At 42.4% G+C, this 16,990-nt stretch overlaps 1 protein-coding gene across 1 annotated transcript in view; it reads left to right on the top strand.

Annotated features, from left to right (window-relative positions):
* The window catches only part of baz (bazooka), an 842,954-nt gene that overhangs the window by 141,791 nt on the left and 684,173 nt on the right, over positions 1-16,990 (top strand). The window lies entirely within an intron of this gene.

Here is a 16,990-nt window from a genome sequence, read left to right as displayed (position 1 = left end):
TTTCCACTTCTTCACGCCCTTCCCATTGAATGAAAATTTACCCCAATCATTTCTGCTAAAATCCCATCTAATTTTACACTTGTGATTAGTCCTGCCGATATATTTTATTATTTTATAACCGAAGCCTCTCACGGATTTTCCTCCAAGCTTCCTCTCCTGTATAGGCTCTATATACTCCTATACGTCTAGTTTTCTCCTTTCTCTTACTTAAAGCTTCCCACCCAAGTTCCTCTAACTTTTCTGATACACTACTTTTTCTTGAGAAATCTCCTTATACAAATCTTGCTGCATTCCTCTGCACACCTCATGAACCAGTTTTTATCTTCACATACCCCCCTTATATACGTTACTATTAAACTCTCCAGTATTTTACGAACTATACTGGTCAGGCTGACTGGTCTGTAGTTCTCATGTTTCTTTTACCACCCTTTCCTTTATAAATTGGTATTATTATAGATTCAGTCCATTCCTTTGGTATTACACTATTATTTATGATATAGTCAAAGAGAAATTTTAAATAAGGCACTAGGTACCACCCCATTGTCTTTAATATCTCCCCAGTAATTTGATCACTCCCTGCTGCTTTGCCTTGCTGAACCAGTTGGATTTCTCTGTCTTCTGTTTCGGTTTCCAACTCCTGACAATCTTCTGCTGAATCTATGCATTCCCTACTAAATAAATTTGCTTTCTCATTATCTGTTAAAAAGTGTTCACCCCCTTCTCCCACCATTGCCGGAATTTGGATTCCTTTTTCCCTTTTGATTCCTAATATATGAATACAGGTTTTTCCATTTCCCTTTACGGTCATTACCCTCATGAAGTATGCCATTCATGCAATTCCCTTTTGCTTCCTTCTTCACTCTATTAAGTTCCCTTATTAGCCTGTTTTCAAGTTTCTCTATTCTCCCTACCCACGTTGATTTTTCCTGTTTACAATTCTACATTTTCTTTTTAATTTCCTTATTTCTCTTGTATAATAAACAGTGTCTGGGGTCATTTTGTCTCTCATTCCCGAATGATTCCTTTAAAATTTGTCCAAAGTGTATCCACATTACTCCCTTCACTTATCCAACAACTGAGTTGTGATTTAAGGTAGGTCCAGAATTCTTCAACTTTAGTTTTTCTGTACAATTTCCTATCTTGTGTGATCCTCTTATTAAGCATTTTGACACCAGTCCTACATCCATTACTACAGCCTATCCCATCAATTACCTCGGTATTAACAACAATTTCCCATGGTTTAACCAAGAATACATCTAGTGAGTTATTGAAACGAGTTGATGCTTGTACTATTTAACTAACAAATTAACTTATGTGCAAGTTTCTGTTCATGGGCTTCACTTGCAGCTCCATTCCGTTCAACTTCAGGCAAGTGTAGATCTCCCCCAAATATTACCATATCATTATTATTGTTTTTATGAGGATAATCTATTAGTTTCTCAAATGTTTCCATGTTTCTTTCCTCTCTTCCAGGTCTATATGTTCCTATAATTCCCACCTGCTGCATATTATCAAAAATTAATTTTATCCCTAATAGTTCATCCCTTTCATCAGTAAACCATTCATATGAGCAATAAGGTTCCTTTATCAGAATAAACACCCTTCTCCCATTTTATCTCCTCGGTCTCTGCGATAGACTGTATACCCTTCTGGAAATACGTCCCTATTACCCACCCTTTCTCTCAACCATGATTCCACTCCTATCACCACATCAATCTCATAAGATTCAATCAATGTACCGAATTTTAATTGCTTATTTACTACACTTTGACAGTTTACAAGGAGAAATCTCAGAACCACTTCCTCCCTTTCCAACAATTTACTAATGATCAAAATCCAGTTGCCCCTCAGCCATACTAGATTTTTTTATCATCCATATGATCATCAACAGAATTTAAACTATTTACTATTGTTTTACTTATGGGCTGGGGCTCTATGATGCGTTTCCTTGAGTTGCTAACTGATAAATATTTACCAGCATCCTTGGATGTTTTTACCTTTTTCCCAAAAAAGTGTTATCTGTGGAGTTATCTCTAAATTTGATCACCCATCGATCTAGCAACGTTGGTTTTCCCCCTTTCTGATTATTATTCTCTCTAATTCTCAGCGGCATATTAAAATTCTAAATCAACTTTCCTAACCTGTCGCACACCTTATTTTTGCCATGCCTGTACATGTGAAGACCATGTCTTGTAAAATTATCCCTAGATAACCTCTCACTTTCAAAATTAATTGCTATTCTTTCCCTGTTTACAATTTCATATGCATTAACTAATCCTATCATATGTTTGTTAGCTCTCACAATAACATGATTTAAGTTGGGCATATCATGTCTGTGTGGTATAGCATGCAAAATTACATTGATTTTGAGTGTTAATTTTAGCAAATGACTTATGATATGGTCCAATTCATCAGTAATTATATTTTCATTTAGCCGTACATCATTTGTTCTCCCCATTATCACTAGAACATCTTTCTCTCGTAAGTTTTCTGTCTTACTTTCAATGTTCTTCACAATTTCCCTTGAAGATGCATTCGGTTTAATAATACTTTGCCCTTCGTTACCTAGGAATAATTTGGAACGCAGAATTCCATTACATTCCCGTCCGTGACTGTCGCCGAACAGCAAGATCTTCGTCGTCCGGGTTGTATTCCTCGCTCCAGTTGGTGGGTCCTTCGGTAGCGTTGTTTTCTATCCTTTCGTTGTCGAAGTCGTCATCATCATCGTCGTCGTCGTCTCTGCCCGACTAGGTCTGAATAGTTTATGTTAAATGATTACAGAATAATACCGTATTTTCTTGTGCTACAAATCATGAATATCTGTGCAAAAGTGATGAAAATTTAGAAGACAAACCTTTCTGTCATGTAATGTTTTAATCAACTTTTTGTACTGTACATTGTAGGGATTTCGGAATAATTCTGTGAGTTTATATTACCTTTAAGGTCGCCAAGTAAAATATTTTGTAAGAGTCAAGCAACGCCGACATATATTTAGCACCCAAGAATGGGAATTTCGTTAACAATGAATCACTGTACAAAGTTCAATAAAAAAGAATCAGTCCGCCACTCAGCACCGTGTGGTTAGGTTTGCATACCTTTGAACTTACATTCGGGAGATGGTGGGTTTGAATCCCACCGTCGGCAGCCCTGAAAATGGTTTTCCAAGGTTTCCCATGCTGGGTCTGTACCTTAAAAGCCACAGCCGTCACCTTCCAAATCCTATCCCTTCCCCATCCTTGCTTCGCCGAAAACCTTCGATGTGTTAGTGCGACGTTAAACCACTAGCAAAAAGAAAAAAAAAAGGAGAAATACAGCTCAGCGGATTTTTGTCACTCACGAGATGGGTGTTGCATATGTATGACAGTTGCTTGAGCCGGACTGAATGGCTCAGACGGTTGAGGTGCTGGCCTTCTGACCCCAACTTGGCAGGTTCGATCCTGGCTCAGTCCGGTGGTATTTGAAGGTGCTCAGATACGTTAGCCTTGTGTCGGTAGATTTACTGGCACGTTAAAGAACTCCTGTGGGATTAAATTCCGGCACCTTGGCGTCTCCGAAAACCATGAAAGTAGTTAGTGGGGCGTAAAGCAAATAACATTAATTATTGACAGTTGCTTGAATTAGCTCTTGTTCATGGTACTGTTGTAGAGTAGTACTGCATCCTGTGTAAAAAGTAAATAATATTTAATGGCTTCAAAATTAAATCTTTCCGTGACCTAACGTGTATATACAGTATGTTTAAAGACATTGAAGAATTAAATAATGGTGTTAATGGATTCAAACTCTTATGTCTAGGTGTTAATAACAATAGAATATTTTACATTTCACAGACATATAACATATATTATGTCAGATCCATCTCTAGTGAGATACACAGATCAGAGTGCTTTGTCTTCTGATTGTGGGTAGGTCAAGTTTGTTAGTTTCATTTTTCTGTCTCTGTCTCATCTTTGGCTTTGATGACATAAAACTAGCAGATGTATGTACGATGCTAGCAACAACAGCAGCCGGTCTCTGGTGAATGGTGTGAATGTGTCGTTCATATGGTCGGTTAGTGCATGCATTTCAGTGGGCTTGGCAGGCTGCTGTGTAACAGAAGCTTCTGGATCAGTTATGAAAGTTAACTACCTTACTCCTTATTTCTCGAGTACGCACCTTTATTGACGCCTATGGTATATATGACAGCTGATGGTAGATTTGTTGGCGATCCATCCAGCCTCGAGGCTGGGGATTAAGCAAACAAACAAACAAACAAACAAACAAACAAACAAACAAACAAACAAACATTTACAACGTGACAATAAATTAATCTCTATAACAACAGAATAAAGGAACGACAAACCCTTGGTGCAACAGCCTATTAGGCTCATGGCACACCAATACGAGTGCTGCCCAGTCCGAATACTGGAGTTGCACGTGGTCAACGTGATGTCATTCTCGGCCATATTATTTGGCTTTCTTGACAGTGTCCGTTGCTTCTCATATCAGACAAATCCAAAGTTGGTCTCATAAGACTGAGTGAAGCCCGTTCTATCCCTCTGTCCAGAATTAACCCTTTCGCTTCCAGACATTTTGACAGGGTATGTGCAAGAAATCCCAGGCCCTTTTCTTGCTTTATTGTAGTAGTTTACTAAAATATGCATATTTCACTTATTGTCCAAATAAATTGAATATTTCTTATGTTTTATTTGTAAATACATGCTCTAAAAGATACTAAATGCAAAAAGTAAATGGTCATGCAAAAAGGATATATAATTTTCCAAAATGTACTGGCCAAATCAGGAAGCTTTTTATTTTTTCACATTTCTTCAAAATTTCAAATACAAAAGATAGCTGGCTCAAAACCATCCATATCACTTAAAAGAACGTTTAAAAATGAACAAAATCACAAAATTTCAAGTTTATTTGAAAAAATAACATAGTTACTGAAGTTAAACATAAACCAGCATTTTTTTATTCTTGACCCATAAATGTCATATGTTCAAAATAACAACAGTAAATAATAAGAAAACCCACAAAAATGTCACTGTTCATGAAAATAACATATTAACTTAAAAAACAATTTACTGTTTACAGTTAATGTATTTACAGTATATATGTACAAACATATGTGTATGTTGGGTATTCAGCCCGAAGGCTGGTTGTATCCTCAACAGGTTCACCATTAGCTGTCATAGATGGCCTAGATGTCACCGAAGAGGCGTACTAGGGAAATGAGAAGTGAGGTCGTTTCCCGTTGCTTTCCTCACCGAGCCATAAGTTGCTATTGCACATCAGTCTGCCAAGCCCACTGAAATGCCTGCACCAACCAACCCTATGAGCGACATTTTCACACCATTCATAGCAGGGTCTGGCTGCATAAGGAATGGCATTACTAGCGTCACTCATACCTCAGCCACTTCCATATTGTCAAAACCAAGGAAGAGACTTGAGACAGGTCAATGAAAGTAACAATTTTATTCTAGCCCATACCAGAAGACATAGCGCACTGTAAACACTACATCTTGCCAGCAAAGGCATAATGTGCCAGTAACTTTGAATATTTGTGCAGAGAGTAGCATAATGGGTGCAATCCCGTTTTGCACTTGAGAATATAAAAGTAGATGTTTTTTCTTTTGCCTCTAGATTTGGTGCTAGCTGCACTACATACACAGCAGTTTCTTTCCTTTTTGAGAGTCATTTTTTCAAAAAACACTTTCTCTACAGTACGTTTACTGGCATCAACACCGTTCACTTCCCTCCAACAACGTACTCAGCTGGCACACAAGGTCAATGCCTTCTAGATTTCGCTTGCTTCTTTCGGCACTGTATACTACATTAGTGTCCAAAAGTTAAGCATAATCACTAAACGAGGCCATACCGCCTGACAGGAATGTCAGACGGATTGCTAAACAAACGGAAGCTGAATCACACACCATGTGTCACACAACTTGTCCAGAAAGATTCTAATAGCTAAGGTACACCTTTGACAACAACTAACAAAACTTGGGAATGTCTTCCACAACAAAATATGCTGTTAATAAGGTGTATGGTTACCGCTAACGGCCACACATTCTTCGCAGCAACGTCGCATGCTCTCTATCAATTGGTCCAAGAGCTCTTGTGGCAGTCGATCCCATTCCTCGGAAAGGGCAATCCGAAGGTCTTGGAGGGTCCTTGGTGGAGGCTGACGGGATGCAGTTCGCCTCCCCAACGCATCCCAGGCATGTTCTATAGGGTTCTATAGGATTCAGATCCGCAGACCTCGCTGGCCAGCCCATGCGATGAATGCCTTCCCCAGCCAGAAATTCATCGACCAGAGCAGCGCGGTGCGTTCGGGCATTATCTTCCATTACGAGGAAGTTTGGACCAACCGCACAGAAGAGTCGAACATGTGGTATCAGTACCTCATCCCTGTATTTCCGAGCGTTAACACTGTTCCTCGCACCACCCATGAAGATGTGCAGGTCCGTACGGCCATTCAACATGATGCCACCCCACACCATGACGCTACCACCACCATACTGGTCCCGTTCCACGATGTTCCTGTTGTATCGGCTACGCGGTTCTCTCCAGATTAATGTGCGACGGGAATCGTTCTGCAAACTGAAGTGGGATTAATCTGTGAAAAGCACATGCCTCCATTCATTCATGGTCCAGTTTCGATGTTGACGGCTCCACAGTAAACGGGCCCGTCTCTGTGCTGGAGTGAGCGGGACGCACACCGCTGGACGTCGGGCAAACAGCCCTGCTGTTCTGAGCCTCCGGTACACAGTTTGCCCGGAAACGGCAATCCCTGCAACGGCTGCAAGCTCCGCCGACAATTGTCTTGCAGGTGCATTCCGATTTCGTCGGGCGGTTAAGGCTAGATATCCGTTCTGCTGTGGGGTGATTACCCTTGGTCTACCTGGTACTGGCCTACGACTAACATCTCCTGTGTCTCGAAATCGTCTCCAAAGCCTGGAAATGACACTTTTTGGCACATTCAAGGATACGGCGACTTCGATCTCTGTCTGGCCTGCTTCCAGGCAGCCGAGTATTCTACCCTGCAAAACGCGGTCCAAATGGCGTCGTTGTGCCATTATGTTGTCATGCTCACCACGAGGCTGCACTCCGCACACTATAACAGGGCAAACACGACTGAGCGTATATGGGGCGCAGGCACTGGCTGTGTTTACCTTACGGTTACGTCGCTACTCAAAGCAAGGAACACTCCTTTCCTATACAGAGCGAACACGTAAGGTTGGTAGGTGCGTACGTCGTGCGATTTGCAGTCTATTTCTTGTTGTCCTGCTTACTCGTAGCTTATGCTTAACTTTTGGACACTACTGTATACTAAAGTTTGTTTAAGCGGTTGATATGAGTAGAGCATTTCTTCCCGGTTAATTTGATGTTTGTTACACGTATATTTGAGAGCATATTATATTTTCAAAAAAGTATTTACGAAACGTCCGTATATACGGACGCTGGGAGCGAAAGGGTTAAAATCTCTAGACTAGCCGGGAATGGTCGCCCAGGTATCAGATTTCCTACCAATTGTTTACTTAGCCTTTTCTTAAATGTCTTCAAAGAACGATATTTATCGAAAAATTCCCTTGATAAATTACTCCAGTCTTATATTACTCACCCTGTAAATCAATATTTGCCCCCCTTTGTCCGTTTGATGAATTCCAACTTCCAGTTCCAACTCTTTACTCGACCCTTACCAATCAGGTTTTAAGAAAAAACAGCACCGTGACAGTTCTGCTGAAAGTGACAGATGGCATTAAGTATGCAATGTATAACAGACAAATGTTAATACTTATTCTTTTATATAGCAGTCGATTGCAACGTCGATGTACGGTCGCTTCTTTCCAAAATGCATTCCGTAAATTTAGCCGGAAAACACTGGGCTTACCTCACAAACCAACGACAGTGTGTTGTTGTAAATAATAATAAATCAACGTGGCGAACGAAACATCTTGGTGTTCGGCAAGGGTCAGTCCTGGGCCCTCTCCTGTTCGCATTATATATAAATACTGCATCATGCAAGTATTATTTTTATGCTGATGTTCTCCAAATCTGCCCTCGCCATGTCTTTGTCTGTCTGTCTGTCTGTCTGTCTGTCTGTCTGTCTGTCTATACCGAACAAGTGGCCGCGTGGTTTCAGTCACATAGCTAACAGCTTTTATTCGAGAGTTAGTGGGTTCGAACCCCACTGTCTGCAGCCCTGAAGATAGTTTTCCGTGGTTTCCCATGTTCACACCAGGCAAATACTGGGACTGTACCTTAATTAAGGCGACGGTCGCTTCCTTCCCACTAATAGCCCTTTCCTATCCCATCGTCCCCATAAATGGTAAATTCTACCTATCATCTTCTACTACTACTGGTGCAATTGCTTCTAGTCCCAACACATCTTGGAAAATAAACGTTAACGAAAATGAAATGGCGTATGGCTTTTAGTGCCAGGAGTGACCGAGGTCATGTTCGGCTCGCCAGGTGCAGGTCTTTCGATTTGACGTCCTTAGGCGACCTGCGAGGCATGATGAGGATGACATGATGATGAAGACGACACATACACCCAGTCCCCGTGCCAGAGAATTTAACCAGTGATGGTTAAAATTCCCGACCCTGCCGGGAATCGAGCCCGGGACCCCTGTGACCAAAGGCCAGCACGCTAACCATTTAGCCATGGAGCCGGACAACGTTAACGAAATTAAACCAAAACAGTACTACACTCCGTTCTGTTTTGGTTGTTCCCCCCTTTATTCGTGTTTAGACGGAGACTAGATAAGTCGAGTGTTTGCTGGCGGTGTTCTGCTAACGAACCACGCCTTCATACCACTACCCGTTGGCGAATTGAGTATTGAACGCGATGATGGGGCTATACTCGGGGAGTGCGGCACGCCCCTATAGATTTATTAGTGGATTAATTGTTTGATGTCATCAGACACATAGCTGCCTCTGTGGATCAGCGGTAGAGTGTCGGCCTCCGGATCCCAAGACAGGGGGTTCAAACCCGGCAGAGGTAGTCGGATTTTTGAAGGGCGGAAAAAAGTCCATTCGACACTCCATGTCGTACGATGTCGGCATGTAAAAGATCTCTGGTGACACATTTGGTGTTTACCCGACAAAATTAATTAAATCTCAGCCATAGACGCCCAAGAGAGTTTCGGTTTACTCGGCCTGCCATCTAGTGGTGGCCTAGAGTAAAACGGGACGTCGAAATTGACGAGCAGACAGCCAGATGGCGTCAAATTGAAATGTCTGCACACGGTAGCTGAGGCCATACGATTATTATTATTATTATTATTATTATTATTATTATCAGACACATACCCACTAATAAAGCATAGCTACAGTAGTTCAGCGCTCGGAGTTGGAGATTGAATCCTCAGTTAGCTACTAACTGACGAGCCTCGTGTAAGTTTTTCTCTTGTTCTGTGCACGTAGTATATTTATAGCCATGATTTGCAGGAGTGAATTTGGTGCCTAATTGGCAGTTTTGCGCCACTAGTAGAACAAATATACTGTCACCTGCATGTTTATTTAGGCTGTTGTAATTCGCATGGGTTGTTGAAAGGACAACATTTCTCTGAACAGGGCTGAGTATCTCAGATGGTAGAGCTCTGACCTTCTGAGTCCAAGTTGGCAGATTCGATCTCGGCTCAGTCCAGTGGTATATGAAGGTGCTCATAGGCGACGGCCTCGTGTAGGTAGATTTACTGGCATATAAGAGAACTCCTGTGGGACAATATCCCGGCACCTCGGTATCTCCGAAAACCGTAAAAGAAAATAGGGGAACGTAAAACAAGGATTATCATTATTATTATTATTATTATTATTATTATTATTATTATTTATTATTTTACCGGGCGAGTTGGTCGTGCGGTTAGGAGCGCGCGGCTGTGAGCTTGCATCCGGGAGATAGTGGGTTCGAACCCCAATGTCGGCAGCCCTGAAGATGGTTTTCCGTGGTTTCCCATTTTCACACAAGGCAAATGCTGGGGCTGTACCTTAATTAAGGCCACGGCCACTTCCTTCCCATTCCTTGGCCTTTCCTGTCCCCTCGTCGCCATAAGACCTATCTGTGTCGGTGCGACGTAAAGCAACTAGCAAATATATATATATATTTATTATATTAAAGGGAGGAAACGGTATAAATGGTGTTGATTATGAAAAGAGCCATCTCCAAGATTATTAAGGTGGATAAGTTTAATAAAGGAAATGTTCGGCAGGAATGGGATGGGTGACTCCTGGGAGGAGTTTCAAAATGAATAAACTGAATATGTGAACTAAATTGGAAGTGTAAGAGATTCAAAAAAGTAGACAAATAATAATGTTATTGACTTTACGTCCCACTAGCTGCTAGTACTTTTACTGTTTTCGGAGATACCGAGGTGCCGGAATTTTGTCGCGCATTCGTTCTTTTACGTGCCAGTAAATCTACCGACACAAGGCTGTCGTATTTGAGTACCTTCACATAGGCTACCACCGGACTGAGTCAGGATCGAACCTGCCATGTTGGGGTCAGAAGGCCAGTGCCTCAACCGTGTGAGCCACTTAGATCGGCGGAAGTAGATGATTATGCCAGAAAATAAGAGCAGAAGGGCATCAGAACGATTTTTAAATTTAGCAGAAACTATTCTATTACTGTAGTTTGTAACAGGCACCAGGGTGCGGGATTTTTCATTGATAGTGATAATGATCAGCATAGCGACGTTCGGTTCAGAGGGCTCAGGCTTCAATTCCAGTTAGGGGACGGTGTTTGTGTTGAAGTTAATACACACTTCTTCATTCTCACACAGCACACCGTACTACCAACTACCAAAGAAACACACAATAGTTAATAAACCTCTCCACATAGGCTTGGCACCAGGAAAGGCATCTAACCGTAAAACTGAGCTTAGTCCACCCAAAGTGGTGATCCCAAGTAAATGAGAAAACACGAAGAAGAAGAAGAAGAAATAAATAAATAAATAAATAAATAAATAAATATCATCATTTCGATGGAAATTCGCCTCCATTCTCTCTCCTTTAAGCACTCCTGAATACTAATCCAACTTCCTGCGTCAGCATTTGATCATATAACCTTGCGCACAGAACGAACTACGCTAAGCAGCCTGTGATACAGAATTCCAATGTCTGCCCTCATCACACTGTAGGCCTGACGTTATTTAATGTATAACGGTGCAAGAACCTTTCCTATCGGCGGAGTCTCGGGTTCATTGTTGTTTGTTGTTCTTTGATCCTATAGCGCCATAGTGTGACAAGTAACTCCCGTCCGAATTCGGCCTAGTTCGACTACTTTGATGCGTTCATGGCGGCCAGCGATGCTGAAAGTGAAACTCTTTCCTGGCACTACAACGGGCGTACGCTTGTAGATAAGATAACTGTGTTAACAAAGTGCGGCAAAAGAGGTCACAAGGTAACTCTGATGTAATAGACTCGCTTGCTTCCACTTGACACAGCAGTGCTGCTCGAGGCTGTTGCTGCACCATTTCCTGTACGAACAGTCAGTTCGTATGACTCAGTCTGCCTCGTGGTTACTGGATCACCACGTTTGACTTGTGGGCTCGTCTGATCAACCAATCCGTGTGTGGTGGCCGTTTATTTATTTATTTATTTATTTATTTATTTATTTATTTATTTATTTATTTATTTATTTATTTATTTATTTATTTTCCCCTGTAGCGCAAAATAAACGTAAACATATTTCTCTACAGAATGCCCTTCCCAGTTCTAAATCACCGGGCGAGTTGGCCGTGCGCGTAGAGGCGCGCGGCTGTGAGCTTGCATCCGGGAGATAGTAGGTTCGAATCCCACTATCGGCAGCCCTGAAGATGGTTTTCCGTGGTTTCCCATTTTCACACCAGGCAAATGCTGGGGCTGTACCTTAATTAAGGCCACGGCCGCTTCCTTCCAACTCCTAGGCCTTTCCTATCCCATCGTCGCCATAAGACCTATCTGTGTCGGTGCGACGTAAAGCCCCTAGCAAAAAAAAAAAAAAAAAGTTCTAAATCACATGTAATGATGTCCAAATTGGCGTCTTATACATGGAGTTCGTTACTCGTCTTTGTTACTATTTCCACAATTCTGTTTCCAGGATTTTTAAACCCTAAAAATCGTTAAGTGTTGTGGTGCTTTTGCTTGTTAGAACGTTCCTCTCCTTTGAAAGAGTAATACACTGGATAATACTTCAAATTTTACCTTTTTTGAAATGTTAACTCTACATAGTTGTTTATATTACGGACCTGTGGGCTTTTCTAACCGTCGCCTCTGTGTATTGTGTATGTAGCAACTATCCAATAACCTGTATTTTGTCTGCAGTAGTGTGAATAACGACGATTATTTTAGACTAGGACTCCCGTAATTGCAGTAAGTCTCTATCGTAGCATTAGTCGCACAACAGTGTATATACATATGAGACACCTGAAAGAAATGACAGAAATACCAGACAGAAAGTATCACCTGAGACAGTCTCTTTCACACCACACACTCCCTGGATGTTCTGACATTCACAATTCGTGATTTGCACTTTTCTTTCGTGGCTGAAATCAATACCAATTTTTGATTAAATAGCAGAGGTAAAGAAGAGACAAATTATATATTTAAATCACTATTTTTGAGAAATTCGGCTAAAATCATGTATACTCTCTAGTTGACAGGGGAAGTTGAACTGGCTCGCTTATTGGAAATTGAGTTCCAGTGTTAATCAATTTTGAGAACATTACAGTTCGTGCACATCTGTACTTTGAACAAGCAAATACAACGTGATTCCAATCTTCGACACTCGGAGGGTTATACACGTGGAAGAGTCCAACACAATTTTATTATTTTATCTCTTTCTCATTTCGGACGGTTTATTTGTAAAAATGGTCCGAAAATCTGCAAAGAACTTCAATAAACTTGAGAGTACAATTGCTCACACACGTTTGTTTTTGTCAGAAGGGAAAACTCATCGTGTTTCCTCTTGAGTCACTTCCTGATGATGCCACCTCTTACAAAGTGTGGTGCTATCAACCAGTACCCGTTCTCAGTGATCTTGTTCTTGATTCGCCCTTCCTTTGTCAATTCAGGAGCGAATTTTTTAAGCCGATAACAGTATTAAAAGTAGTAGGGATATTTAACGTATGAGTTCTATTCAGTGGCGTTTCTGCATTTCACATGTTCAGAGTGACGTCTGAAGTGAAGTTATTTTACGTGCCAGTACCTTCATGAGGCTGGCGTATTTGAACACCATCAATACCACCGGACTGAGCTGTGAACGAACCCACCAACTTGGGATCTGAAGGCCAGCACTCTTACGCCTGAGCCTCTCAGCCCGACACGGACAGAACTACAATATTAATACCTCTAAGGGCCGTGGTAGCCCAGTGGTATCGTCTCTGGATTCTCACCAGGCAGGTCTGAATCGAATCATAGCCAATGTACGTGGGTTTTTTGAATTGAAATGTCACGCCCTGTGGTTTGCATTCCACGTTCGACTGAAAGTCCCGTTGTTATGATCACGATATCAGCATCACGTAAAAAATACAAGCTTCCTCGTCCGAATTACAGATGCATACACAAACATCCATCCCAGGATTTACCGACACAAGGCTGACGTATTTGAGCACCTTCAAATGCCACCGGACTGAACCAGGATCGATCCTGCCAAGTTGGGATCAGAAGGCCAGCGCCTCAACCGTCTGAGCCACTCAGCCCGGCGTATTCGCCATTGCGTGTTTCTGTGGTAGTTTGTAGTGTGATGTATTGCAGGCTATGTAAATGAAGAAATGTATTAAGGCGAGCACAAACAACCACCCCCTTATCTAGAAGAATACACCGAACGTGGTTGAAATTCCCGTTGCGACCGGGAATCGAATCTACAGCCTTTTGAACCGAAGAATACAAAGCTGATCCTTCAATCATGTCGTCGATTATTATTATTATTATTATTTTGCTAGTGGCTGTACGTCGCACCGACACAGATAAGTCTTATGGCGACGATGGGATAGGAAAGGCCTAGGAGTGGGAAGGAAGCGGCCGTGGCCTTAATTAAGGTACAGCGCCAGCCTTTGCCTGGCGTGAAAATGGGAAACCACGGAAAACCATCATCAGGGCTGCCGACAGTGGGGCTCGAACTCACTATCTTCCGAATACTGGATACTGGCCGCACTTAAGCCACTGCAGCTATCGAGCTCGGTGAGGTCATATCTACGATACATCCAGGCACTAGGAAATACCTGGGAAAACTGACTATTTTAAAGGCTGTGTAGGCTATTTCACGTTTCAATAGATTCATAGAAATTCCCATCCTCGGATCAGTAGCCCTACCTGCTACAGTCCGCAGGGACCAGCTTTTCGCTTTCTGAGATCCATAAGATCAAAATATATACCGTTACAACAGGTGTTTTTCTGAAATTGCTTCATCGTTGCAATGAATAACCATATTAACGGTAATAAGACAGAAGATCTGCGGGGACCGTACAAAAAATCGCTTAATACAGCTTTAACGTTACATCGATCGTTAAGCGGAGGTTCAACTCTGATAGACGAAGTAACTGGAGAGTTTGGTTGCTGTAGCGCTCTTCTGTGCTCAAGATTGCGAGATCGAATTCCAGCACAGTCGGTTAGTATTAAAGGTCGAGCCCTTCTATAGAACAGAAATCCGTCACTGTGATGTCTCATTATTATTATTATTATTATTATTATTATTATTATTATTATTATTATTATTCCTGCTGGTAAGCTGCATATTCTATAGAATTGACAACTACCATGGTGCACAGTTCTGCGTAACCTTGAATACGTCAGGCCGCCACTCTGGTAATTATGCAGCGATTATGCTTCGCACGTACTGATGACTTGGAAGAGTTACAAGAAACTGGTGATGACGGAACGAGACAAGAAGCTCACATTGCTCTGGAGTGCCGATCAGCAGTCACAGTTACACTCAATCGGAATTATTGTTTGTGTTGAGAAGAGCGTGCGGTTACGTTAAAAAAAGGGAAACAGGTAGAAGCGCCCAAGATACGTTCTTGTTAGAATTTTAATTTTACAGTAGTGGGCACTTTGCAAAGCGGCTGGTAAGTTATTAGTTTTTTACTAACTCGCTGGCGACGATCGGATGTGTAAGGTCTAGGACTTGGAAGGAAGCAACCGTTGTCATAATTAAGGTACAGCGGCAGCATTTACATGGTGTGGTAATAGGAAACCGCGGAAAACCCTCTTCAGAGTTCCCGAATGCAATCTAACAGCTACATGGCCAGAACCGCGCAGCCAACTCGCTCGGTTGTAGAGGAACTGCTATTGGCTTTACGTCGCACCGACACAGATAGGTCTTATGGCGACGATGGGAGAGGAAAGGGCTAGGATTTGGAAGGAAGCGGCCGTGCCCTTAATTAAGGTACAGCCCCGCATTTTCCTGGTGCGAAAATGGGAAACCACGGAAAACTATCTTCAAGGTTGCCGACAGTGGGATTCGAACCCACTATCTCCCGGATGCAAGCACACAGCCGCGCGCCTCTACGCGCACGGCGAACTCGCCCGGTAATTTAAGTTTTTACTGGTAAGTCCATCAGCGGTGAGCGTCGCTGGCATGAAAATATTGTTCAGTCGTCATGGTGACGAACTAACTGGCGATGGTTGTAGTGATTGTTTTCATAAGCTGAAAAACTTCGTGGTCATTATCCCCCATTGATCAGGAAAATAATGAAGATGATAACTGAAATGTTAACGAACAATCACTTGAAGGTTGAGGGGAGAGTTCCATAAAATGGGAAGGTAGCGGAAAGCGTAGGTCTCGAATGCTGTAATATCGCAAAGCCAGAAGAAAGCAAAACGTGATGTTTCTTTAAAACGTATCAACAGTCAAATCAAACTGGTGTCCTCATCCCGAGGTGGTGAAGCTCTTTTCAGGCACACTCCCAATGGAGGTGAGGAGGTGAGCTGCATGGACCATTTCAACCACATACCAGCCCTCCTGCCATCCTTAAATTTCTGGCAGTACCGGGAATCTAACCCGGGCCCCCGAGGACGGCAGCTAATAACACTAACCGTTACGCTACGGAGGCGAACACGTATCAACACTAATAATAACGGATTGACTGTCGTTGTTTGTGAGGTGTGCTCTGTCTCTTGCGCTTACACTCATCTCCGCTAGATGGCGTTACTGCTGTAATTACACAAACTGCCTCGTCCATGATGAGTACACAACAACTAGTCTGTGATTGTCTCAAACTCTGTAGGTTGCTACAGTACATGGATCGAGAAACTAGTAGAATATTGGAAGGTAGTGAATTCAGTCATGTCCGACTGATGGGTCAGCGTTGAGGCCTTCGGTTCAAAGGATTCCGGGTTCGATTCCCGGCCGGATTGGGAATTTTAATCGCTTCTGATTGGTTCTTCTGGCTCGGGAACTAGGTTTTTGTGCTTGTCCCAAAACTCTCTTCTTCATATTCAGACAACAGTGATTACATCCCTTCACACCCGCGACCCCACAGATGTGGGAAAAACGGTAGAAGTGAGGTCACCGAGCTCGATAGCTGCAGTCGCTTAATTGCGGCCAGTATCCAGTATTCGGGAGATCGTGGGTTCGAACCCCACTGTCGGCAGCCCTGAAGATGGTTTTCCGTGGTTTCCCATTTTCACACCAGGCAAATGCTGGGGCTGTACCTTAATTAAGGCCACGGCCGCTTCCTTCCCACTCCTAGCCCTTCCCTGTCCCATCGTCGCCATAAGACCTATCTGTGTCGGTGCGACGTAAAGCAAGTAACAAAAAGAAGTGAGGTCAATCGTGCTGCAACATGTAACTGCACGCAGGGTCCTCAAATAATTTATGATCTTTCGCCTGTTTTCCCCTTATTTACATTTGCACAGTAAGGTGTATAGACTTTATTTAATTTGTTCCGTGTCTTAAGTGGTCCAAATTTGGAAGACAATTCAGGTGACAGGAGTCGTCCTACAAACTTAGGTCTCTCACTGAGCTACTTTGCTTTTGTTTGAGGTAGTTGGTAAATTAACAGTACTACAATATAGAGACCCTCATATT

This window comes from Anabrus simplex, chromosome 2 (genome assembly GCF_040414725.1).
Source record: "Anabrus simplex isolate iqAnaSimp1 chromosome 2, ASM4041472v1, whole genome shotgun sequence".
Lineage (NCBI taxonomy): Eukaryota > Metazoa > Arthropoda > Insecta > Orthoptera > Tettigoniidae > Anabrus > Anabrus simplex.
The sequence above is the reverse complement of the archived record's forward strand: the minus strand, read 5'-3'. Positions and strand labels throughout refer to the sequence as shown.